Source organism: Schistocerca piceifrons, chromosome 2 (assembly GCF_021461385.2).
Source record: "Schistocerca piceifrons isolate TAMUIC-IGC-003096 chromosome 2, iqSchPice1.1, whole genome shotgun sequence".
NCBI lineage: Eukaryota > Metazoa > Arthropoda > Insecta > Orthoptera > Acrididae > Schistocerca > Schistocerca piceifrons.
Genome location: NC_060139.1, coordinates 939,588,575 through 939,615,692, shown reverse-complemented (window position 1 = coordinate 939,615,692; position 27,118 = coordinate 939,588,575). Strand labels below are relative to the sequence as shown.

At 43.6% G+C, this 27,118-nt stretch overlaps 1 protein-coding gene across 1 annotated transcript in view; it reads right to left on the bottom strand.

Annotated features, from left to right (window-relative positions):
* Positions 1-27,118, bottom strand: part of LOC124776310 (globin-1) — a 294,289-nt gene that overhangs the window by 108,082 nt on the left and 159,089 nt on the right. The window lies entirely within an intron of this gene.

Here is a 27,118-nt window from a genome sequence, read left to right as displayed (position 1 = left end):
CAAAATTCATTACTGTCAAATTTATTTAAATTGTTGTTAAGTAAAAATTGCTTCGTATCACACGTAAATAAAAAAAAAATTGTTGCGAGAGTTCTGAGACTGACATTAAAAACTGGTACTCATATTTGTTTGTTTAGTTACTAAGAATAACGTGCCACATTCTGAAATAGATACGTCAGGTAACCATTGAGAAAATGTTCCTCTTGTCACAGTATGTGTTCTAAAAGTATAGCACTGTCCTAATCAAGTTATTTGACAAAAAATTCAAATTACAGCCAATAACATAATAACATGTACAAAATTTGATTCAGTTCTCTCTCATACAGTAAAAGCTACATTAGCTTGTGTGTACCTGTGCATTTTCTCATACTTTCCCCATTAACCGCTTTGGCTATCCGCGCACGATCCACTGTCAGACGCAGAATTTCCATATGTCGTCTTTCCGGTATCACAACGTCTACTCGTACTCAGATGTCGAAGGAACTTGTATCGTTCTTATTGACAACACAAGCGCTGCAATTGTGGTGTCACCGCCAGACACCACACTTGCTAGGTGGTAGCCTTTAAATCGGCCGCGGTCCGTTAGTATACGTCGGACCCGCGTGTCGCCCCTATCAGTAATTGCAAACCGAGCGCCGCCACACGGCAGGTCTAGTCTAGAGAGACTTCCTAGCACTCGCCCCAGTTGTACAGCCGACTTTGCTAGCGATGGTTCACTGACTACATACGCTCTCATTTGCAGAGACGACAGTTTAGCATAGTCTTCAGCTACGTCATTTGCTACGACCTAGCAAGGCGCCATATTCAGTTACTATGTCTTCTGAACAGATAATATTGTGACTCATGTACCGTCAAGAGCGACGTTCATCATTAATGGACTAAAGTTAAGTATCAAACTAATTACGTCCGCCTTCTCAATTCTAATTCCTTCTCATTTTCCAGACCTCACGTCAGTATAGTTCTTCCCTCCTCACGCCAGCCTGCGTGAGCTAAAACGCGTGAATTTGTGCCTCCACTAGTAACACGGTGTTGGCTCTTCTGCCAACACAACAGCAATATCATACTCGGCCTTGTACTATTCACTATCCATTCCGTTCAGCCGATCTTCGAAGTTCCCATCCATTTATCAGAGTTACGATGGCAATTGTGGTCGTATATCTCTTCAGCATTATCAAGGTGCCCACTGGCCTTCACCGCCTCGCGCGGCAGTAGCACGGACTGAGTATTCGTCGGATTCCTCGCGTGGAAGAGACCTCGTTAAGGAATGCAGTATGCGGCCCGCCCGCCGAAGAGGCCGGGCAACCCGCGCGCAAAGGAAGAAAGAAGCCCGTCGGGAAGCTATCGACTGGCGCAGCGTCGCGATGGCTCGCTAGCCGTGACAGCGCAGGAAGCAGCCGCCAGCAGACTCTTATCGCATTCCTTCTGACTGGCGCCAGCGGCTTCTACAGAGCCGTACTACCCCTTGTCGCGGTGCGCCTAGTTCTCTGGGAGGCGTATCGGAGGAGGTGTGCAGTAATTCGCAAGTGGCTAGAGCGCGCCATGCTCTAGTCTATTTAATATCATAATTTAAAAAAATATATATTTACGTCTGTACATGTTGTATGGTAGTAGCTGAAGTCAGCGGCAATTTTACAAATTTAGGAAGTAATTTTCACCGCTCCAGTCGTATTTTACTAATATTTATTAGCACGAAGCGTTTCGGTAGCATACTCTTATCAAGTGCATTACAGATATATGTACTTTAATCTGAATTGTGATGTTTATTTGCTGTGACAGTGACGTTCTTTACTGAAATTTAGCCCTGTACAGAAACATTTACTTCATTGTATACCTTGACTTAGCTGTACGTTTAAACCAACTCTCACTCATGTCTTTACTTACATCTTTGCTGAATATGTATTTGTCTGTCACACAGAGCGCAGTAACAAATACAACATCATCAGTTAACACTTTCACATTCAGATGTTTATATTCCAGACAGTTAACTGGTAAGATAAACTTATTTCAGTTTGTAAGTACAAAAATCAAAATATCTTTTTACATAATAATAAACTAACAGCTACCAAAAAATAATAAGTAAGCCTACTGATTGGATAGCATTCACGAATAAATTGTCCCATAAAATACCAGATATTTTCAGACCTCAGAACATTAACATCTGCTTTTCAACACACACACACACACACACACACACACACACACACACACACACACACAAGCGCGCGCGCGCGCGGACGCGCGCGATCGCGCCCATGACGCACGAGGAAATAGTGTAGTATCTTTAAAGCCGTCTATTTAGGCTAAGCTGACAGATTTCGAAAAGAGATGCAGTGAACACACAAATGCCTACCCCACAGACAGTTATACTAAATCAGCACAGCCACACTGGCCAGCCATACCAGGACATCGCAAATAAACCGCAAAATGAACATATATTACCATGAAAATAGACTTTTATAAGAAACTAGAAATTTCTGTAACTGTTTATAGTACATGTTAACAACAGGTTGCTACATGATAAACTAGAAAGTAACGATGTAAATTTATTCAAAGACGTCACCATCATGGATTGCTTGTTGTATTAATATTAGGAGTAAATTGAAAAAAAAAGGTCTGAATATTACTGAATAATCAAGAAATATTAACTCTCAGTATTTAAGATGTATCATGACACAATTCAGCTTATATAAAAAAGTTGGTATTTTCATAGTTTGTACTACCTTAGCAACTGAAATAAGTCATTTTTGCACCTAATCTCTGGAATGTACACAACAGAATGTTAAAGTCTATAGTGATGGTGTCGTGTTTACTACTGAAGTCAGACAAATACATATCCAGAAGAAAACGCAAGTAAATACTTATGCATACAATTCACAGACGGTACACGCATAAAGATAAAGAAATATTTATTTCTACATCAGTCAGGAAGTTTTATTTGATCCACTGTAGGTTTAGATGGTTGACCATCATCAAAAGGTGGAAGGCGTCATATATGCGTGTATTGAGAGGTAAGGATTGGGGATTTCACGCAACAGTATGTGAGGTGCCCAGCAGATTAAGTTGTGGCTTGCACAATTTTAATAATATAAAGACCATTAGCCACATGACTTATAGATGAGATGTAGTAGGTGGCTTAAAGAAATTATAGTTACAGTGCAAGAAAGCAGTGCAGTTCCTGAATCCTTCTGCTGCAATTCACTGTGTGTTTCTCACTGTACACCAGTCACACAATATTGTTTTTATGTGGCAAAGAAGTTACATTTTTAGCCGAAGAGTTTACCTAACAGTATCATAGCAAGCTGAAGACATGAATGTTCATTTCATGTGTTATTTTGGTACAGTGGCGAGGAGAATTTTTTGTATAGGTCTAACAGTGGGAACTGATTGAACTACTCCTGAATGTAGCACAATTCGTTTGTTAGAAAGTTCTGTTTAACATCACAATGAAAATAAAATGTAACTATTAAATCGTGGAAGTGTGCAAATAAATGAAAAAGGCTCTAAACGTATTGTCTGGATTGTAATGTTTAAGAATGTAAGCTAATAGTCTATAAGATAGTTATTTTAATATGTACAGAATTATACAGTTATTGTCTACTTGGTAACATTTATGGCTTCATTGGGAGGTAAGATATGTTTGAGGAAATAATTACACTCACGATAGACCTAAGGGGGTCAGTTAAATACCTTAAAATCCATCAAATATTGTGTATAAACTTTTATAGAAATTGTTTTCTTTGCTTTCAGAATGGTCATGAAGTAAAGTTTGGCCTGCTTTCTTCCTAACGATGTAAATTTGAAGATTTTCAGGAAGATTCATTTTATGACTTTATTTATAGTGTGCAGTATCTCGAGGTCATCACTAACGTTTTCAAAGTCGTGACCTATGTCTTTGATATGTGTGGTATAATATATTATTAAAATAAAATTGACGACCAAACAAGGACAAGATATTCATACATATATATAAGTAAATTATGTTAGTGCTAATAATATAAATGTTCATAATTTTATGTAAAATTACGAGGCGATATTGCGTCACCTATCTCGAGACACTCTGCACACCGGTTCGTTGACGCACCCACACTATCCAACGTTCGCAAATTCAAATGTTATAAAGTTCGACCTTTACCATTAGCCTTCTTGTGTTTCCTTGTGTGGTTTATTATGTCGCCATTTGTTACACTATTACTCTCGTGTTGCCCATAAGGGAGGCGCATCGGACATCTTCGTTGCTAAGTCATCTTAGCTTAAAACTGGCTTGGATTATTGTATGTAATGATATGTAATGATTGATTAACATTCAAACATTTGCGTACCTCACACATTTTGCTATCATTTTATATAAACTGTTTCATTTTGACACACAAATCAACAGTTTTGTTCAGCTCACGCAAGCAGAACGAGCAGAACAAGCGAGAAGACCATCTCAAGAAGACAGTAACAAAACACGATCGTAAAGCCTCACTTTTTCTTTTACGTCAACGATTCTTTGACAACTTCCATGATTATACCGTTCAGTTATGTTTCTCCAATAAATACATACTTCCTTTTTCAGATTTTTCGGATGATATTTTCCTTTACAATATTTTTATGAGCTAGCAATATCACAGCGGCTATCGCATATTTTCCTGATGTTTCATATCGGCATGCTTTTTCAAGTGTGAAAGTTACGATCAGAAATAATACTTCGTGACTGACACATAAATATCCATTTATTTCATTCTGGTTGACAGTTGCAGTCCTCCATAATGGATGTAACTGATTAATAATATATGTTTATCGTGCAGACAAGAACAGACATTACCCGTCTTTTTTGTAAATGAATGTGAACTTTGTTTTTATCCAGACATGTTTCACTTATTTGTATTACGCATCATCGATGCTCTAAGAAGTGAAAGATGACTACTTTCCTGGCAGCACATTTACGTTAACTTACTATTGACAGTTATAGGGTTGGCATTTACCACATCTGTATTTCCTATTCCTTTCGTGGGTCCAACTGCTAGAAGAAAATGACCACTATACTACGCTATTAACAGACAGGGGAAAAAAGTTAAAAATCAATCTCTCTCTCTCTCTCTCTCTCTCTCTCTCTCTCTCTCTCTCTCTCTCTCTCTCTCTCCCACACACACACACACACACACACACACACACACACACTCTGCACCTAATACCACAACCACTTCCCCATACCTCGCCAACACCCCTCTCTATTGTCACCCTATGTAGCTCCAGTAATTCCCCAGTTACCCACACACCAAAGTCACGTACAACTGCAGCAAAAGAAGTTGTGTACAATGAAATGCACATCTGTGACATACAGTCAATTGGAAACTTGTACTGTGCACCTCTAGTGCCTATACAAGAATGGACACACGAAAAGAGCAGGAAACCTAACACGATGTCGACTATTTGACGAACATACTTCTGATACTGTTGAGTATCACAGAACAAATAAAACAGCTCGTGCAACCGTGAGAAATGAAAAACAAAATCACGAAGTGCAACGAACGACCGCAGAGAACTAAGCTGCCTCAACATGAAGCATAGTGCAGGCGGAATATGTTACAGTGATGGCGGTGGAAGTTTGGTAATTGCAGCGGCTGTCGCTGCGTACCGGTCAATCTTGAAGTAATTTTGAACAGAGTATAGTTCCTGAGGAAACATGACCGACTGTCAGATCCAGTAGGTGAGCCTCTGGCGTTTTAAGCGGAAACTCGTGCTGCCACATTGCAGTTGGCCTTGGAGCTCCGACACCGGTTCCTTGGGAGCAACGCTACGTCCGTTAACCCGATGGGAAAGTGACGCGCAACAGCATTGTGGTTTCGACTCACACTTCTAGATTCCTAAGGAGCAACGTCACTTGGCTTCTGTACAAAAATGCTGCATCACCTCGCATCTGCATGCACCCAAAGTACCCATCTCTCAGTGATCCAAAGATTATGTCTGGGCATAGCCTCCTTTTCCTGACATAGCTATAAGGGTCAGTCGAATGGAAACGTGAAAGCTTGGAAAAAAAAAGAAGCAAACTTTGTTACTTATAAAGTAATCGCAATAACTGTTAACACAGTTATCCTCCAGTGAGATAGGACAGTCAGTGCCTTCATGGAAAAATTTTTGTGGTTGCCTACGGAAATATGATTGTACTCGGGTTTCCTAATTAAACTTCGGCAGCGTACTCTAAACAACCTTGGCAATATGTGGCTTGGACCACATGTCATTTCCCTGAAGGAAAAACATTCGTGACCCTAGATTTGCTTCGAACGAAAATGTGCAGTCACGGTTTCGTACACAATGGCAAACATTGTTCCCTGAAGACACTTACCGTATTGTCTTAGAGTGGGATAAATGTACTAACAATTATGGCGATTAGTTTTGAAATAATAAACAGCCTTTTCTGTCTATATCGTTTTCGTTTGGCTGCCCTTTATACACCCAACGTAATTTGTTCTCTTTCTTTTTCCTTTCCTACTGCCTGTTTTGTAACGTAAAGGAAATTAATTACGAAAAAATATTCCGAGATATTATAAATAACAGTTTTTTTCTTCGATGTGTGACTACATGGGCACGAATTTCCAAAAGATGTATTAGAAGATGGAGTCGCACTCTATGGACAATGTGGCGAGAAATTAATAACTGTCAGCAGAGAGCAGAAGCGGACAAGAGAGAATGTTACAGGCGGAATTCTCCAGTTCATACCAAACAACGTTGAACTCATGGAAATTTTATAACCGAGATACTTTTTAGCTGTAGGACAGGACTGGCTTTTTTTTTAGAAATATTGTGAAAAACTTAAACGCGGAATGGGAACAAATCTAATGGGTAACGTGTTGGAAAACGTGAAAATTGTATTCTGTTTTTACGTATCTTCTTCCATGTGAATGTTTCAAAAAAGCGATATTTCTTTTTACTAAAAATATTAAATGATATGCATTCATTTTAATACAGGTCCATCTAGTAATGAAGGTATCAAGCAAACTGCCAATAGTGTTAGCTGAGCGTCTGCGTAACAGTCTTATGCCGATTAAACTATCTCGTGACGAAACGCGCCTTTCGTTGGATCTTCTCTATCTCTTCCATCAGTCCTACTTGTTAAGGATTCCACATGGATTATCAGTAGTCAAGCGTATGTCGAACAAGCGGCTTTTAAGCCACTTCCTTCGTGGATGAGTTACATTTCCTTAAGATCCTTCCTGTGAATCCCAGTCTGGCGTCTGCTTTTCCTACTATTTGTTGTGTGTAGTCGTTCCACTTAATGTTGCTCTCGATAGCTACTCCTAGATATTTTACGGTAGATACTATTTTATAGCAGTTTGTCATCGACAGTGTAGTTTTACAGTAGTGGCTTTCTTTTCCCATGGATGCGCTATATGTTATATTTATTTACGTTCATACTCAACTGGCAGAGCCTGTACCATTCATCAATCCTCTGCAGGTCATTCTGCAAACCGGTACTGTCTTCTGGCGTTGCTACTTGCTTACAGAAAACCACATCATCTGCTAAGAGCCTTTAAGATCATCCGACGCTTTCCACTACAGCATTTATATACATAGTAAACAATAACACTCTCATCGCACTTCCTTGGGATACTCCAGAAATTAACTTTATATCTGGCGACTTTGTTCCGTTAAGAGCAACGTGTTGAGTTCTGTCTGCAAGGAAATCTTCAATTTAATCGCAAATCTGATCCGATAATCGATAAGCTCGTATTTTTTCACTGAACGATAGTGTGGGACGGTGTCAAACGCCTTCCTGAAGTAAAGGTTCAAAATGATTCAAATAGCTCTAAGCACTATGGGACTTAACATCTGAGCTCATCAGTCCCCTAGACTTAGAACCATTAAACCTAACTAACCTAAGGACGTCACACACATCCATGCCCGAGGCAGGATTCGAACCTGCGGCCGTAGCAGCAGCGCGGTTCCAGACTGAAGCGCCTAGAACCGCTCGGCCACAGCGGCCGGCCTGAGGTCAAGGAACACGGCATCAACCTGAGCGCCATTGTCTTCAGCGCTGTGGGTCTCTTGGAGGAACAGAATGAGTTGAGTTTCGCAAGATCTCTGTTTGCGGATTCCACGTTGGTTTTTATTGAGGAGTTTTTCATTCTCCAAAAACATAATTCTTGATCAAAAAGCATGTTCCATAATTTTACAAGAGATTGACGTGAATGATATAAGTCTGTATTTGTGTGCAGCTGTCCTATGGTCCTTCTTAAAAACGGAAAAGGCCTGCGCTTTTTTTCAGTCTTTAGGTATCCTTCGTTACTCCAGCGATCTACAATAAACTGTTCCTAGAATGGGCGCAAGATCTTTCGCATACTCATTGTAGAATCTGACAGGCATCTGATCTGGTATCGATTCCTTTCCACTACTAAACGATTGTAGTTGCTTTTCTATTCCGCGATCGGTTGTTTCGATATCTGCCATTTCGACGATCATATGATGATTGAAAGGAGGCACTATGTTATAATCATCGGCGTTGAAACAATTACGGAAGACCGAACTCTCTATTTCGGTCCTCTCTCTTATTTTCTGTTTCGGAGCCAGTGTGGTATTAGCGAATGAACAGATGATTTCGAACCGCTTGCTGTTTTTATGTAAGACAAAAACCTCTTAGGGTTTTTACTCAGATCGGTTGACAAAATTTTACTTTCAAAGCCAATGAGCGCTTCTCTCCCTACGATCATTTTCCTTTCATTCAGTTTTTGTTTATCAGCTAAGTTTTAACTTTTTTTTAGTTTGAGTTGAAGCTTGCTTTGTTTACGGAGCAGTTTTCCAACATGGCTGTTTAACTGCGGCGGATCAATCCAAAGCGTTAAGAACTTGATAGTAACATATTTGTCTACGGCGTATTGAACGATGCTTTCGATTTTTTTCTATTTTTGTTCCACATCTTCGTTCTTATCGCGGAATATTTGATGCTGACTAGTCAGACATCAGTCGTCAGCCATTACGTCTTTAGTTTTTCTTTGTATCCTTCTGTCTATTATTAAGGCCAATACATTACAAGGGTTCCTTGTCAGAACAACTATCCGATATTTTCACATTTATTAGTATGTGCCTTCTTTAGTAATAAGCCGGCAAGGAGTGGAAAGAATTAATTAGTATTCAACTTCTCAAAAAAATGGCTCTGAGCACTATGGGACTTAACATCTATGGTCATCAGTCCCCTAGAACTTAGAACTACTTAAACCTAACTAACCTAAGGACAGCACACAACACCCAGCCATCACGAGGCAGAGAAAATCCCTGACCCCGCCGGGAATCGAACCCGGGAACCCAGGCGTGGGAAGCGAGAACGCTACCGCACGACCACGAGATGCGGGCGATATTCAACTTCTCGTACGTAAAAATTTTGATATTGTAATGCTTTATGGCCCATCAGTGACAACACTATTTACAGTAAATATTATCCCAAGTCAACATCTTTTTCCCAATACTATGCTGCATAATTATATGCTACATACTGTAACATGTCTTCACCACACGGGGCCAAATCAACAGGCAGATTCGTCTTATTGTGCTATTAATAGCTCCTAACCAGTTATCTCGATCGCGATAACAGTTTCTCAACTTCTCGTTGAAACGTCCCCTTAGAAAAATTAGTGAGTTACTGTGTTGGTAAACCCCTTACGTTATTTGATTTTCAAACAGCTGAGCAAAACTGAACGTACTCAGACATTTCGCTCTTTACTTATTCTGATCAGCACTAAACTGACACACAATATTTTTAGCGCAACGCAATCTGACTTTCAAAAATCCCTACAAAAGAATGGCCCTGACTAACATTAACCTATACCTTTCACAAATCACTTACCCCACAAAAATCTTCGTTACTCGAACTACTGCAATACAGCGAGCGCCACTACTGCCAGCTAAATAAAAGATTCAAACTACTGAAGGCACTAACTACTGATAGGCATAGTTAGCAAACGAAAGATTTCGATAGAGAACAAACAATGTATTTACCTTAATAGTGTTCAAAGGTCATAATATATAGCAGTTCATGACATCCAGTCTTACAAATTTACTGTCTCTGATGGACACACGTCCAGATCATCCGCTCTCAAAACTCCGCCATCTCTCTCCCCACATCCACCACTGCTGCTGGCGGCTCGCCTCCAACTGCGCAACGCTACGCGCTGTTAACACCCGACTGACCAACACTACAATAGCAAAATCCAACAATGCCACCCAGCCACAGACTGCACACAGCACAGCCAGTGATTTTCATACAGAGCGCTACGTGGCGGTGGCGTTACCAATATAAGAACCTAAACAGCCTACTTACACCGTTTCCTGCTAGGTTTAAGTGGCAGGTGTTTTATGGACTGACAGAAAAAACATAACACTAAAATATAATTAATATAGAGTAATGGAATTTCGGAAATATATTTGTCTTGGTAACATGTGTAAGTGATTAACATTGCAAGATCACAGGTTAATGTAAGCACGAGATAAGTCTTTGCAAATTTGGAATGGTGGTACATTAATAAGCGGTATAACCGCTTTAATGCTGAACGCAAGCATGCAAACGTTGATGCATTGTGTGGTACAGGTGACAGATGTCAGCTGTCTGTTGCATTTGCTAGGTCAATACAAGGACGGTTAATGCTGTTGGAGGATGAGCTGGAGTTGTCCGATGATGTCCCATACGTGCTCGACTGGAGACAAATCTGGTGATCGAGCAGGCCAAGGCAACATGTCGACACTCTGTAAAGCAAGTTGGGTTACGACAGCTATGTGGGCGAGCGTTATCCTATTGAAAAATACACCCTGGAGTGAGGTTCGCGAAAGGCAGCAACAGCAGGCCGAATTCCCAGACTGGCGTATAAATTTGCAGTCAGGGTGCGTGGGATAGCCGCAAGAGTATTCCTGTTGTCATACGCGATCGCATCCCAGATTATAACTCCAGGTTTGGGATCAATGTGTCCAGCATGCAGGCCTCTTCCTAACCAACACACGGACATCACTTGCGCCGTGGCAGAACCAACTTTCGCCAGAAAACACAACAGACTTCCATCCTGCCCTCCAATGAGCTCTCGCTTGACAGTCCTGAAGTCGCAAATGGCGATGGTTTGGGGTCTGCATCTACATACATACTCCGCAGTCCACCATACGTTGCGTGGCGGAGGGTACCTCGTACCACAACTAGCATCTTCTCTCCCTGTTCTACCCCAAACAGAACGAGGGAAAAATGATTGCCTATATGCCTCTGTACGAGCCCCAATCTTTCTTATCTTTGTGGTCTTTCCACGAAATGTAAGTTTTGACGGCAGTAAAATTTTACTGCAGTCAGCGTCAAATGCTGGTTCTCTGAATTTCCTCAGTAGCGATTCACGAAAAGAACGCCTCCTTTCCTCCAGAGACTCCCACCCGAGTACCTGAAGCATTTCCGTAACACTCGCGTGATGATCAAACCTACCAGTAACAAATATAGCAGCCCGCCTCTGAATTGCTTCTATGTCCTCCCTCAATCCGACCTGATAGGGATCCCAAACGCTCGAGCAGTACTCAAGAGTAGGTGGTATTAGTGTTTTATAAGCGGTCTCCTTTACTGATGAATCACATCTTCCCAAAATTCTACCATGCGACGCACGCTACAAGATGTCCTTGAAGTGACCGATTTGTAAAAGTTCGTTGTGTCTCTGTAATGCCAAGTGCTGCTCAAATTGCTGCTGCAGACGCAGTACGACGCGCCATAGTCACATGCAGAACACAATGGCCTTCCCTTTCGGTGCTGCCCCGTTGCCGTGCGACCGTGCATTCTCGTAACCACCGCTGCCAGCAATTTGTATAGTGGCTACATTTCTGCCAAGTCTTTTTTCAATAGTGCACAAGGAAAATTCAGCTTCTCATAGCATACTGCACGACCTCGTTCAAACTCAGTGAGACAGATAATGGTGTCATGGTCTCCTTAAAGGCATTCTAGATTAACATCAACTCACCACGTCCAATCTCAAAGGTAACTAACGCTCACGACCGGCATAGCGCGTATTTATAGCAAACCTGATTTGCATCCTCATAGCGGCACAAGTAGCGCCACTCTTACCCGACAGGTGCGGAATTTCAATAGACACCATCTTTCAGATGTAGAAACACGCCTACTAAATTTAGTTTGTCTCGCACAACTCCTCCTTGGTGATGGTATTTTTTTCCGTCAGTCTTTTATACTATGCGTTACCTCGCCGCCCGCTTCCGTGAAGTGATCACCGTCGCGTAATTCTTAGAGGTCAGCGGTACCGGTTGTGGTCGCTAGTGTAGACGGCAAGGTAGGAAATGCCAGGACGACGCAGCGAATAGGCGGGTCTGTGTCAGGAGACACACTTCCTTTCGGATAACAGGCGGCGCTTTCCCTGACCTCCTGCTGGTACTTCCGCTTGCTCACCGCTTCCCGATTATGCGAATTCCGTGGATGTGTCATGCGGCTTGGTTTGAGTGCAGCGGAACCCTTAGCGCTGGCGAGTGAGTCAAGACCTCCATTAAAAAATGCGTCCGTCTTCTCCTGTATAAGCTACATAATTCTGTACGAAGTGTCAGTCACAACTACCAAGTTCGTTTGTTACTCCACAACCGGTTTCGTTCTAAATGAACATCTTCAGGGGGCTTCGAAAATCCACCGACAGTCTCCACAATTGATTCTCTTAAAGTGGCTGTAACGTGCCGTTGTCTCGATTCAAAAATGTCTAATGGTCATAAGTAACGCTAAAAGGCACATTCTGAAACATGACGTGCACACCGAATCACTACGCCAACCGCCTGCCACAGTCACATTCATGGAAAATAACATACTGCGCTTACTGGAGTCCTCCACTACAGAGCAACTACCTGATGTCACAAGAAATTCAGCCGATGAGGCGGCACATTTCCATTGATCAACTATGACGTTGGGTCAGCATGGGAATATGTAGGGGTCTTCTTTTGCAGAGTCCCATGTTAAAAAATGTGCGCTGAATGGTGTACTCCGGAAAGCTAATGCCTGCATCAGCACCGTACTCCATCAGCACCGCTCGGGCACACTGGCCGGCTACGCCAGTTTTATATTTATGATATTTTCCTGTTTAGGTGTACTTACTTTCTACTCTGCTTATTGTTTTTCCGTTTTTTTTTCATTTATCGATGTGCCACAGGCATTTTGCACATAAACTGTCCAGTATCCACCACGCTGCCGACAGACATCTTCATTTACATCCGAAAAATACATATAGTCGAAGATTATATCTTGCTCACATGTTCTGTATGGCTAAACAGAACTGAAATTGTTTGGCATGAATGGTTGTTAAATAAGAGCAGTAGTAACTGTTTAATTATATGGAATACTATGAGAATAAAAATATAGTACATTTTATATAGAAAAATTAATTAATTCTTCTATATAAAATGTACTATATTATTTTTATAATATTCCATATAATCTAATTAAACAGGCACGAATGCGCGCATTTAACAACCATATAGAGTACTCAGCGCATTCATGCTAAACAATTTCAGTTATTTTTTAGTCATGGAGAATCTGCAAGAAATGTGTAGTTATGACCATAGCAGAAGCTGCAAGCAAAATATAATATTTAACCATATGTATTTTTCAGATGTAAAGTAAGATGTCTGTCGGCAACATGACGGATACTGGGCTGTTTTTGCGCAAAACAGAAGTAAAGTAAGTGTTTGTGCCACACTCACAAACGGAAAAATCTGAAAAACAATGAACAAAGTAGAAAGTAAGTACACCTAAAAAGCAATATATCGTAAACATGAAATTCGCGAAGTGTAGTAACTAAACAAAATTGTTATTTTTTACAGTCAGCTGTAGCAACCAAGATACTGTCGATATTGTAACTATCTTTATTAAATAAAAAAATTAAAGTAAAATTTTTTAATGCCTAAACCGCAATTTTCCTATCACAAAGTTTCGGTTGCTATATACAACTACCTTCAGATCCTTCAAAATATGCTGTAGTCATGCAATGACATGCATTCGTAAGTACCTGAACAGCAGCAGTACGTTGTTGAAAACGTCGCCGTGAGCAAGCCAGGTTCATCAACCACATTAAGACTGCGGTTTTTCCCCCCTGACCATGTCACGCTTCACTTGTAACTATATACTGATTGAAGAGTCAAATAGGTATTACGATAACTGAAGATAGATGAAAGCCCGAAACGCGCAATAACTAAAAAAATAGATAAAATGGCTGGTTGCCGTATTTATTAAAATAACATTATCTACATCCATCGTCTACTCGTGGTTTCGACATCCTTCGAACATTTTCCACATGCACGAGTAAGAACTCCCAGCCGGCCGCGGTGGCCGTGCGGTTCTAGGCGCTCCAGTCCGGAGCCGCGCTGCTGCTACGGTCGCAGGTTCGAATCCTGCCTCGGGCATGGGTGTGTGTGATGTCCTTAGGTTAGTTAGGTTTAAGTAGTTCTAAGTTCTAGGGGACTGATGACCACAGCAGTTGAGTCCCATAGTGCTCAGAGCCATTTTTTAAGAACTCCCAACTTCGCAGTTTCCGTATGTTCGTTCCCAGGACCATGACAGTCTGCCCTCAAAGTCGCTTATGTCAGTGGACTTCCTTGTTTACGGCTGGTATCGTCGCTAGAGTACTAAGCAAAGAAGGGAAAGCAGAAAGTTGGATGAATATACAAAAGGGCTATACAAGGAAAATGAACGTCTAGGCAATATTACAGAAAGTTCAGAGGACGTAGTTTAAGGTGAGAGGGGAGATACGATACTGCAAGGAGAATCTGACAGAGTACTGGAAGACTTAAATCGAAATAAGTCCTCTAGAGTACATGGAATTCCCTTAGAATTAGTGAGGTCCTTGGGAGAGGCCGCCATGACAAAATTATTCCAGCTGGTGTGCAGGATGAGACTGGTGAAATACCTTCAGATTTCGAAAAAAAATTAATAGTACCAATGCCAAAGAAGGCAGGTGTTGATAGGCTTGAACATTAGGAGCTATCAGTTTCGTAAGCCATAACCCATGGCTGCGAAATACCGCCAAAAATTATTTACAGAAGAATGGAATAAATTGTAGAAACCGACCTCGGGGAAGATCACTCCGCAGTCCAGAAATATGTGGCAATACGCGAGGCCACATAGATCATGTGGATTACCTTAGATGATATATTGAAGAAAGGCAAACCCATGTTTATAGCATTTGGAGATTTAGAGATTTTTGTTGTTCATTCAGTAGTTTATCTTGGTGAATATGATTTTAAATTATAGATTGAAAATTTATTTCTTAGCTCTCACCCACTGGATATACGAGTATTACCAGTGCGGAACGTGAATTTTGTATATTTAATACAAGTTATTTTTTGTGGATGACTAAAATAGAGAGCAAAGCTTGATGGATTGTTTGTGTTGTCTATTAACAGTGAAAAAAAGGGAAGTGTGAAAAACAGCGCTCGAGGCAGGGTCCTTCGCGATTAGCGTGCTTATCCGGGGAACGGATCAACAGTATTTTGTGCCACTTTCCTGTGGCTTCCTTTCATGCAAATGTTGGGATGGTCCCTTAAACAACATCCCTTCCCAGTTCATCTGAGTCAGCGATCCGACTCTGACCACCTAGATCGATGGGGCGTTTATAGTAAGTTTAAAATTGCTTCTGCCATTTCTGTTGGTATAACCAGAACGTCGACGTGATGATGATGATTGGTTTGTGGAGCGCTCAACTGCGCGGTCATCAGCGCCCGTACGAAGTCCCAATTTTTACACAGTCCATATTCTTTTCCCACAGTCCAATCTAGTCACTGTCACAAATGATGATGAAATGATAAGAACAACACGAACACCCAATCCCCAACCCAGCCGGGAATCGATCCCGGGACCCTATGATCCAGAGGCAGCAACGCTAGCCACTAGACCACGAGAACGTCGACGTAATATTATGTATTCGCTGGAGCCAAAGATATGGGTAGCATTAACTCGTATCTGTGTTAGACACGAACACATTCAAACATATACCAGTTAAGTTTAAAAGATAAGAATGAGGCGTGGAATTCTCGTGTGTGCTTAAGACCCTTAAGTTCCAAAATAGTAGTTAGGTAAATACGCAGTATGATCTTTCTCGTATGTTTCATTGATCTGCTGGGCCTCTACGTACATTTCACTTCGGAACTACTGCTCTGCTCTTACACATTATTTACCAGTGGTAACTTTCTTTCCTTTGAGATGCACTAAACCCAAAAGGTTTCAAAATTATTGTTTACGAAGTACAGGCGCTGGTGAAAGGTAATTGTATTTCAAATGTAGTGAGTTTATTTAAAATTTTATAACGAGTTAGTTTTCAATGAGTGATACGGAAATTATGGGCACGCCGCTGAAAAGGTAATCCAAAAGTACAGCAGTAAAAAGTTTTGTGAGCTGTAGATTTATGCTACGGTAATTAAAAAATGTTCAAATGTGTGTGAAATCTTATGGGACTTAACTGCTAAGGTCATCAGTCCCTAAGCTTACACACTACTTAACCTAAAGTATCCTAAGGACAAACACACACACCCATGCCCGAGGGAGGACTCGAACCTCCGCCGAGACCAGCCGCACAGTCCATGACTGCAGCGCCCTAGACCGCTCGGCTAGTCCTGTGCGGCGCGGTAATTAAATTTCAAGTGCTCGTTCACTATTTTAGTTTCTCCTTACACTTCCAGGAGTGATAAGCCAGCTTTGTTTCGTTATCTTTACTATTCTCTTACGGAAGTGACGCCGTCATATCTCACAGCACAGGTACCGATGTAGTAAGGTCGGTCATGTCTTACTGTTCTCAGAAAATCTTGAAATACTGCGTGTATAAGACAGAGGTTGCGACGTTCTACGGCAATGATTTCTACACATTGTGCACATGGCAGTGCGCCACATATCCGGGGATCTACAGCCACCATTCTACGAAGATACAAAACTCACATCTGCTGACTGTCGGAAGTTGAAGCTCTCCGAAACAAGGGTCATGCAATGCTCCGTATTACGTTTTCTGCTAAAGTTTCGTGTATCATTTCCGCGAACCATCTGTCATTAGTCGTGTGTGAGCAAGCAGAGAAACGTCCCTACTTACAGTATAGATGGTTTCGAAAGACAAAACTATGAATCATCGAACCTGCGGTATTTCCACGCATACAGTATGCACTTCCTGTAAACTTTGCAGCCATATGATGGGCACAGGCGTGCTGAGTTTGCAACAAACATGTTGGAACGAATGGATGCAGACAATGACTACCTTAATAAAGTAGTATTTTTTCAACAAAGCGACTTTCCACATTTTCCTGGAACGTAAAAAATGTCCGGATCTGGGAGTCAGAGGACCCACATATTGCGGTACACCAGATATCGGACAGCGCGAAAGGTGTGGCGTGGCTTAATGCACAACAAAAAGGTAAGGGACAGCGCTTAATGCACAACAAAATTACTGGAACGTTCTTTTTCAATCAGCCTACAATGACGGCAAGAGTTTCTTTGGACTTTATTACGTTTCTCCTCAGTTGGTTGGTTGGTTGGTTGGTTGGTTGGTTGGTTGTGTGGGGTTTAAGGGACCAAACAGCAAGGTCATCAGTCCCTTGTTTCAAATGTGGTCCATTCGGCTAGTGTGACATCTCAGGAAAGTCAGAACAATAAAAGGGAAAAGGCTAAAAACGTAAAAGGGCAGTCATGTTGTCAATGGTAAAAACAAAATGAGGGAAGTCGGCAAGAGAACGAACCTGACACTACGCTGAAGCAGCTTAGGCAAGACCACCTGTGACTTAAAAGGTACAACTGCTATAATGTAGAAAGTACGTATGGGAATAGAAAGACTAACCAAGCCTTAAAAAAAAAGGGTAAAAAAAAACAGAGTAAAAGGGGAAGAAAAGAGGATCTCGGTCAGGGAGGTGAGTCGGGAATCTCCAAACACGGCTTACAGTGGGAGATACCCAAACACTCACCGCCCTGCCCCAACCCCAGAGAGAGATTAAAAACCTTAAAACTGAGAATAAAAACCATTCTCCCAGAGGAAACCGAGAACCAGAGAGACCATCCGGGAATCGTCAGCCAACATCAAAGGTAAAGTGTGGGGGAGTCTGTACTTAGCACGCAGAGCCAAAAGAATGGGGCATTCAACCAAAATGTGGGCTACTGACTGGAAGGCTCCACAACCACAAAGTGGGGGTGGCTCATCACGCAAAAGAAAACCATGGGTCAGCCTGGTATGGCCAATGCAGAGACGACACAGTGTGGTCGAGTCCTTTCGGGAGAGGCGAAAGGAAGAACGCCACGGGCCTGGTGTCACCTTAATCGCCCGAAGTTTATTAGACAGGGGAGTAGCCTCCCAAGAGTTGGCCCATGACTGTGCGAAGTGGGATTTAATGTGAAGCCGTAAATCCGCTGCAGGAGGGTTTACAGAAAAACGATCAGCGAGCTCATTACCCGGGATACCCACATGGCCAGGGACCCAAAGGAGGTCAATGGAACAAGCAGCACGGTGAATATCAGCAAGATGGTCATGGATGGCAGAGACCAAAGGATGCCGCGAAAAACACCGGTCAATAGCAAGAAGACCACTCATTGAGTCCGTACATAACAAAACGCGGTTGTGTTGGGACTGTTTAATAAAGGTAAGGGCCTGAGAAATAGCCATCAATTCCGCAGTAAACACCTCACATGTAGGTGGCAGCAGATGATTTTCCGTTCCAACAGAGGACGTGAAGGCATACCCCACATGATCAGCAGATTTTGAGCTATCAGAGTAAAAAACAACAGCATCCCGAAACCCCCATAAAATTTGGCGGAAAAAGGAACGGAACACCATCGGGGGGATGGAATCTTTCGGACCTCGGCGGAGATCCATCCGAATTCGAGGCCGAGGAACTAACCAAGGGGGGGGGGGGTGGAGGGGAGGGAGCGAGGAAGACAGGACAAAGAAGGAATCTGAAAATCATGGCAAAGAGACGCAAGGCGGAGCCCAACCGGCAAACCTGCCCGAGGACGGGAATCGGGTGGGCGACGTCCATGGTCTGGGAACAGGATAGAATAGGAAGGATGAGTGGGAGAGGAACGGATAGCGAGTGCATAAGACACCAGAAGCTGGGACCGCCGAACAGAAAGGGGAGGGATCCCAGCTTCAACCAGGAGACTATCAACAGGGCTAGTAGGGAAGGCACCGGTGGCCAAACGGATACCACAATGGTGGACTGGATCCAGCACGTGCAGTGTGGAACGAGGAGCTGAACCATAAACTTGACAACCATAGTCCAAGCGAGACAGAACTAGAGCATGATAAAGACGGAGAAGGAGGGAACGGTCCGCACCCCAAGAGGAGCGAGCAAGGAAGCGAAGGACACTGAGTTTACAGAAACATCCTACCTTCAGAAGTCTGATATGGGGCATCCAAGTGAGCTTGTTGTCGAAAAGAAGACCCAGGAAACGAAACTGTGGGACCACAGGCAATCGTTGTGCATCGAGATAGAGCTCTGGATCAGGGTGGATCGTAGTATGGCGACAGAAGTGAATCACCCGCGATTTTAGAGGAGAGAATTGAAACCCGTGGGAGAGGGCCCATGCAGAGGCACGCCGTACAGCTCCCTGGAGCTGCCGCTCTGCAGATGCCATCGAAGAGGAACTAACCCAAATGCAGAAATCACCCACATACAGGGCAGGGGCAACCAAAGGACCGACAGAGGCCAGAAGTCCATCGATAGCAATGAGGAAAAGAAGGACACTCAAGACAGAACCCTGTGGGATGCCCGTCTCCTGGGTCCGTGGAGAACTAAAAACAGTACCAACTCGAACCCTGAATGACCGATGGAACAGGAACTGGCGGATAAAAATCGGGAGTGGGCCCTGAAGACCCCACTGACGAAGGGTAAGTAAGATGAGATGGCGCCAGGCCGTATCATAGGCCTTGCAAAGGTCAAAAAACACTGCAACCAAATGGCGGCGCTGGGAAAAAGCCTGCCGAACTGCGGATTCCAAGCGAAGTAAATGATTGATTGGAGACTGTCCCTTTCGGAAGCCACACTGGTAAGGGGACAATAGATCCCGAGATTCGAGGACCCAATTGAGCCGACAGGCTACTATCCGTTCAAGTAACTTACAAACAACATTGGTCAGACTAATTGGCCGATAGCTGTCAACAGATAAGGGGTTCTGACCAGGCTTAAGGACAGGAACCACGATGCTAACCCTCCGCTGAGAAGGAAAGTCACCCTGGAGCCAGATACGGTTAAACACCCGAAGATGATGTTGCCATTGTGGAGCACTGAGATGTTGAAGCAGTTGGTTATGAATGGAATCTGGGCCAGGGGCCGTATCATGAGAAGAAGATAGAGCAGAAGGAAATTCCCATTCAGTAAAAGTAAGATTCTGACTCGCAAGGGGTAAAACATAAGGTGGAAGCTTCAGCCCGCTGTTTCTGGTGAAGGAAAGCAGCTGGATAGGAGGCTGATGCTGGTGCCACTGCAAAATGGGTCGCAAGATTTTCTGCAAGAACTAATGGGTCCGTACAAAGGCCATCTGGGAGGTGAAGGCCTGGGAGGGTGGACTGCCGATGGCAACCTTGGAGAGAGCGAAGTGTAGCCCATACCCGTGACAGAGGGACAGTAGAACTTGCTCTGTTTGATTAAATAACGGGCTTTAGCGTGGAGGCGTTTAAATGTAGTAAGGCTGGCTACGGATGGGTGCCTCTTAAAGTGTTGCAAAGCTCGACGGCGATAACAGATGGCAATATGCAATGGCCGTACTCCACCACGGGACTTGCCGGCGACGAAATGGTCCAGATGAGCGCGGGACAGCAAGGCTAGCAGCGCGAACAATCGCGTCAGGCACGTCACGTAGGACATCATCAATACAACCAGACAAAGAGGAAGAAAACACGATCTGTGCAGTGTATAGAGGCCAATCGGCGCGTTGAAAAGACCAACGAGGTAACCTGTTGATCGGGGAGCGGCAAGGGAAAGAGAGAATCAACGGGAAATGGTCACTATCACAAAGGTCGTTGTGTGGCGACAAGTGTAATGAAGGGAGGAGAGAGGGAGAAGAAAGAGAAAGATCAATGGCAGAAAAGGTACCATGAGTGGCACTAAAATGAGTAGGGAAGCCATCATTAAGAAGGCACAAGTCGTGGTCTGCAATAAACTGGTCTATGAGAAGACCTCGTCTAGATGGAAAGGCACTGCCCCACAAGGGATGATGAGCATTAATATCCCCAAGGAGGAGGAAAGGAGGAGGAAGTTGCTGAAGAAGGGCAGTTAAGGCAGCATGTGTAAGAGTCCTGTCAGGAGGGAGATAAAGATTGCAAACTGTGACTGCAGAGTCCAGGTGGACCCTAACAGCAACCGCTTCCAATGTAGTTTGAAGAGGAATCCATGTGCTAGCAATGTCTGTACGGACCAACGTACAAACGCCACCAGAAGCCCGCAGGGGTCCGACCAGATTTAGACAGAAAACACGGAACCCACGGAGGGTCGGTGAGTGAGCATCATAAAATGAGATTCCTGTAGAACCACACAAGCTGCAGAGTAAGACGAAATAAGGGATTTCAGTTCCGGAAGGTGACGATAGTATCCATTACAATTCCATTGGAGAACCACAGAACGATGATTTAAATGGGGGCTGAACACACTAAAGCCAGTCGTACTGCCGGGTCCCCACTCGTCACCGACAAGGAGGGGGCGACATCCATGAACGACAGGTCAGAATCCGGTTGTGAAGTCAGGGATGGGACCTCAGGTGACACCAGAGGCTCTTTGTCCCGAGACTTATGTTTCTCCTTCTTTTCAGGCTGAGATCTAGGAGGGCTGTGTGGCATAGAGGAGCCAGCTGCTGCAAGATCGGGAACAGAAAGAGACCAGGCGACCTGGGGGCCGACAGACCGCGGCTCTCGCGGTCGTCGCGTGGCAGCAGACCTTTGGCCTGGAAGGTGCTGGGAAGGGTATACCGGGAGGGACGCCCTTGACCGGTAGACGCCGAAGAAATGGGACACTTCTCCGGCTGGGGAGGGGTAGCAGCGCTTGGAGGAGAAGGTGTGGGAGCTGCAGGGGAGGGGGGGGGGGGAGGAGAGGGGTCTGGGACTGGGGTAAGGAAAGGAGAGGAAGGGGTGGAGATGTAACTAAAGCATAACTAGACGTCATGGACACAGGGTGAAGACGTGCATACTTCTTATGAGCCTCAGTGTAGGTTGAACAATCAAAGGACTTATACTCCTGTATTTTCTTTTCCTTCTTATATACTGGGCTATCTGGTGAACGTGGAGAATGACTGACATGACAATTTACACACACAGGAGGGGGAACACAGGGACTCCCTTCATGGAGTGGACGCCCACAGTCACCACAGAGAGGGGCCTGGGAACAGTGGGAAAACATGCGTCCAAAACTCAAGCACTTAGAACACCTCATAGGAGGTGGGACGTACGGCTTCACATCACATCGATAAACCATAATCTTAACTTTCTCAGGGAGGGTATCCCCTTCAAAGGCCAGGATAAAGGCACCAGTATCAATGCGATTGTCCTTAGGACCCTTCTGAACACGCCGAACAAAGTGAACAACCGCCGTCCGAGATTGTGCCGAAGTTCCTCATCAGTTTGAAGGATGAGGTCCCTGTGAAAAATCACACCTTGAACCATATTTAGAGGCTGGTGGGGGGTAATGGACACAGGAATTGTGCCAAGATAGGTACAGGCACGAAGGGCCGCAGATTGGGCAGCTGAAGCAGTTTTGATCAGCAACGAACCCGACCGCATCTTGCTAAGGGAGTCCACTTCGCCAAACTTGTCTTCAATGTGTTCCACAAAGAATAAAGATTTGGTATTGTTGAAAGTATCCCCATCAGTCCTGGTGCAAACTAGATAACGGGGGAAAGGTTTCGCCTCTAGCCGACGGCCCTGACCCTCTTCCCAGGGGGTAGCCGTGGAAGGGAAGGCCAAAGGGGCATGAGAAGCAGCACTCGAAGAATCAGTTCCATGCAGAGAGATGGCCGCAGAAGAACGACCAGAGTTCTGGACCCATATGCGTTTCATTTGCGTAGCGTCAGCCCTGATACCACCCACTCCGATCAGGGGCTCTCCTCACAGGCGCCACCCAGCCACAGCAAGGCCGGTCTGGCACAGCGGCCATTGCCGGGAGTTCCGATACTCCAGGATGACGAGCAACCACTCAGAGGCTTGCATGAGGAGGTCGCAGCTCAGGTATCAGAAGTGTGATCCCTGTGTGTTCAGGGGGCTCAACCAAAAGGGTACATAGCGACCCCACCACACGGGCTGGCTACTGTGCTGGCTATGAACCCTAGCATCAGACAACGACGTGAAAGAAAAGGTGGAATGTACTAGGAGGGTACACGTCGGAGACACTAGGTAAGGTGCTCTTCCCCAAATGGCTCACACTATGGAAGAGAAGTTTAGTAATGGAGGTCAAACCCCAGAGGGGGACCAGGGAATGTCAAAAGGAGGAGGTGATTACACAACAAAGCCAAACTGTAAAACCAATAGAACCAGGAGGATAGCGGGGGCCAACATAAGCAAGGACACCAAGAGAGGGAGAGGAGAGGGCGAGGGGAAAGGAGCAAGGAGGGGAAGGGGAAGGAAATGCAGCCCTGGAAAGAAAGAAGGCTGCAATAGCTCAGGGTCCCATGTTCGCCATGCACATATCCACAAAAGAGTTGTGGACCCCCTAGGGGGTGCTCCTCAGTTACAAGAATTTCAACCATAGGAAGCGTTTCAACAAAATGGTGGACCGCCACACTGAGGGTTATTTGTTCGCCAGTTTCTGGATGAAACCTCTCCGGCCAGATGGATCGGTAGAGACGGTCCAACACCACCACCACCACCACCCACCACCACCACCACCAGAAATAACCTTTCTCGACCTTTTTTGTAGAGGTACGCTAAGGATAAACGCTCAGTTCCACAATCCCTGACGTGCAGATTCTTACGATATGCTGTACAGGTGATGACGGAAGACATGGTGGCAAAGACATGGAGAGAGGCTGAGTATCGCTTACAAGGAGAGGTCTACAGCGATGCGATTGACTTTTTGAAACTATCTATGCGGTGACGTAGATTAAGAACCCACGTATCACACACTGCACCCATTCATCCTGCTGGTACCTCGTTTGCGAGCAACGGACGAAAAAAAAATTCTGAATTTTGCGTGACATTCAATAGCGTTAAAAAAAGTTCCATTATATACTGCCTGGTTGTGTGATGTAGCGGACAGGATAGCCGCTTCAAGTGCAGGAGGTTGTGGGCTCGACTCTCGTGAGGTGCAAAGAAATCTATCGAAGTCACTTTGATCATTATTTTTATTCAATTAATTGATTTAAACGTAATTTTTTAATTCTATTCCTTTGTCACATTATTTTAATCATAATGCTAACTATTTCATTTGCTCTCAGTTTTCTTCCCGTTATTCTTTCTCCACCTGAAATCGCTGTTTAGGCGTTGTTAATTTTATGTATTAATTTTAATTTAATTTCTTTTGTTTTATCACCCTGTTTTTCGTCCACGTTATTGCGTTCATTATAGCTACTTCTTATTGTGCTTGAATTTCGTTTTACCGTCTTCAATTTAAATTTTCACCTGAATTGTTTTGTCCATAACGCAATAGGTATTAAGGTTGTATTTGAAATGCTTGTGTGACGATCACCGTGCAAAAAAAATTGCACACCTTCCTCACCATTGCACAAATAAAAATAGATTATTCCATCTTTTGTTTTCTTAACTGGTAGATCAGAACTTGAAAATAACTGAATATTATAGCAGATAAATATAATTAACTTTATATTCACAAAAATTTCGATTGGAAAAAGAATGGTATAAAGAAAAAATGAAACAAATGAAAAAGTTCATACGGTGATTAAAATGTGACAGAGGAATAGAAATAAAAAAATACGTTTAAAGTAATTAATTGAATAAAAAATGTCATTTCGAAGAGATTTAAAAATAAAAAGTCCGCGTCTCACGAGAATCGAAGCCGCAACCTCCTGCACGTGAAGCTGCATTCCTATCCACTACACCACACAACCATGCGACATATGATGCAACTTTTTTAACGCTATTGAGTGACACATAAAATTCCGAATTTTTTTCGTCAATTGCTCGCAAAGGAAGACCCACCAGGGTGAATGGCTGCAGTGCGTGATACCTAGGGTCTTAACCTGCATGACCGTATAGATAGCTTCAAGAAGTCTATCGCACCGCTGCGGACCTCTCCTTGTTAGAGGTATCTATCAGGCTCACACGACGCCGCGATGTCGTCTGACCGCTGTCAGTCTCTGCTACATGGTGTCATTCGGATGGAGGGATGTCAGGTCAGCACACAGCTCCCCAGTCGTAGTTGGGTTTCCTGATCTTGGAACTGCTGCTTCTCATTCAAGTAACACCACAGCTAGCATCACGAGACTGAGCCGTTCCCATTCCAAACCACCCAGCAAGAAAAAATTCCTAGCAGTATCGAGTCCTCCACAAGAGTTTTTATCGGGTGCATTTTGGAGGACTGTGGGATACAAAAGATCAAGTTGGAAAGGGAAAGCAAGAAAGTGATGAGAAGTTATTCGCTGACTTGGAGAAGTAAGGGTATTCTGTTAAGGCTACAAGGATGCGTACATCTGTAGCCGGATTTCGTCATCTGGTAGGGGGAGGTTGTTAAAATTTCATTAGGATAGGATGCGTACAGACTGTAAATGTAAGGTTGGGGGATTGTGTAGGATCAAGCATAGCTAAGTACGAGTGTTAATAATCTGTAATGAAATTAAATGGTTTGTGCCAGGTTTGTGAGAAATGTAGGGTAACGGAAGGGAAAAAGAGGCAACATTAACATGTTCATACATAAATCGTCCTTTGTGGTGTGTAGATCTACATCTACATGCTTACTCTGCAATTCACATTTAAGTGCCTGGCAGAGGGTTCATCGAACCATTTTCATACTACTTCTCTACCATTTCACTCCCGAATGGTGAATGGGAAAAAGGAACACCTTAATCTTTCCGTTCGAGCTCTGATTTCTCTCATTTTATTATGATGATCATTTCTTCCCACGTAGGTGGGTGTCAACAAACTATTGCATTCGGAAGAGTAAGTTGGTGATTGAAATTTCGTCAATAGATCTAGCCGCAAAGAAAACCGCCTTTGTTTCAGTGACTGCCACCCCAACTATCAGTGATACACTCACCCCTATTGCCCGATAACACGAAACGAGCTGCCCTTCTTTGCACTTTTTCGATGTCCCCCGTCAATCCTACCTGGTAAGGATCCCATACCGCGCAGCAATATTCCAGCAGAGGACGGACAGGTGTAATGCAGGCTGTCTCTTTAGTGGGTTTGTCGCATCTTCTAAGTGTTCTGCCAACAAAACGCAGTCTTTGTTTCGCCTTCCCCACAATATTATCTATTTAGTCTTTCCAATTTAAGTTGCTCGTAATTCTAATTCCTAGGTATCTAGTCTAATTGACAGCCCTTAGATTTGTCCGATTTATCGTATACCCAAAATTTATCGGATTTCTTTTAGTACCCATCTGGATGACCTCGCACTTTTCTTTGTTTAGTGCTAATTGCCACTTTTCGCACCATACAGAAATTCTCTCTAGATCATTTTGTAATTGGAATTGATCGTCTGATTATTTTACTAGACAGTAAATTACAGCGTCATCCGCAAACAATCTAAGGGGCTACTCAGATTATCATCTAGATCATTTATATAAAACAGGAACAGCAGAGGGCCTACGACACATTCTTGCAGAACGCCAGATATCACTTCCGTTCTACTCGATGATTTACCGTCTATGACTACTAACTGTGACCTCTCTGAGAGGATATCACGAATCCAGTCACACAACTGATACTCCATATGCACTCAATTTGATTAATAGTCTCTTGTGAGGAACGGTATCAAAAGCCTTTTGGAAATCTAGGAATATGGAATCGATCTGAGATCCCTTATCGACAGCACTCATTACTTCATAGGAATAAAGGCCAGCTGTGTTGCACAAGAACGATATTTTCTGAATCCGTGTTGGTTATGTATCAAAAAGTCATTTCCTTCACTGTGATTCATAATGATCGAGTACAGTGTATGCTCCAAAATCCTACTGCAAATTGAGGTCAGTGATATGGGTCTGTAATTCAATGGGTTACTCCTATCTCCTTTCTTGAAT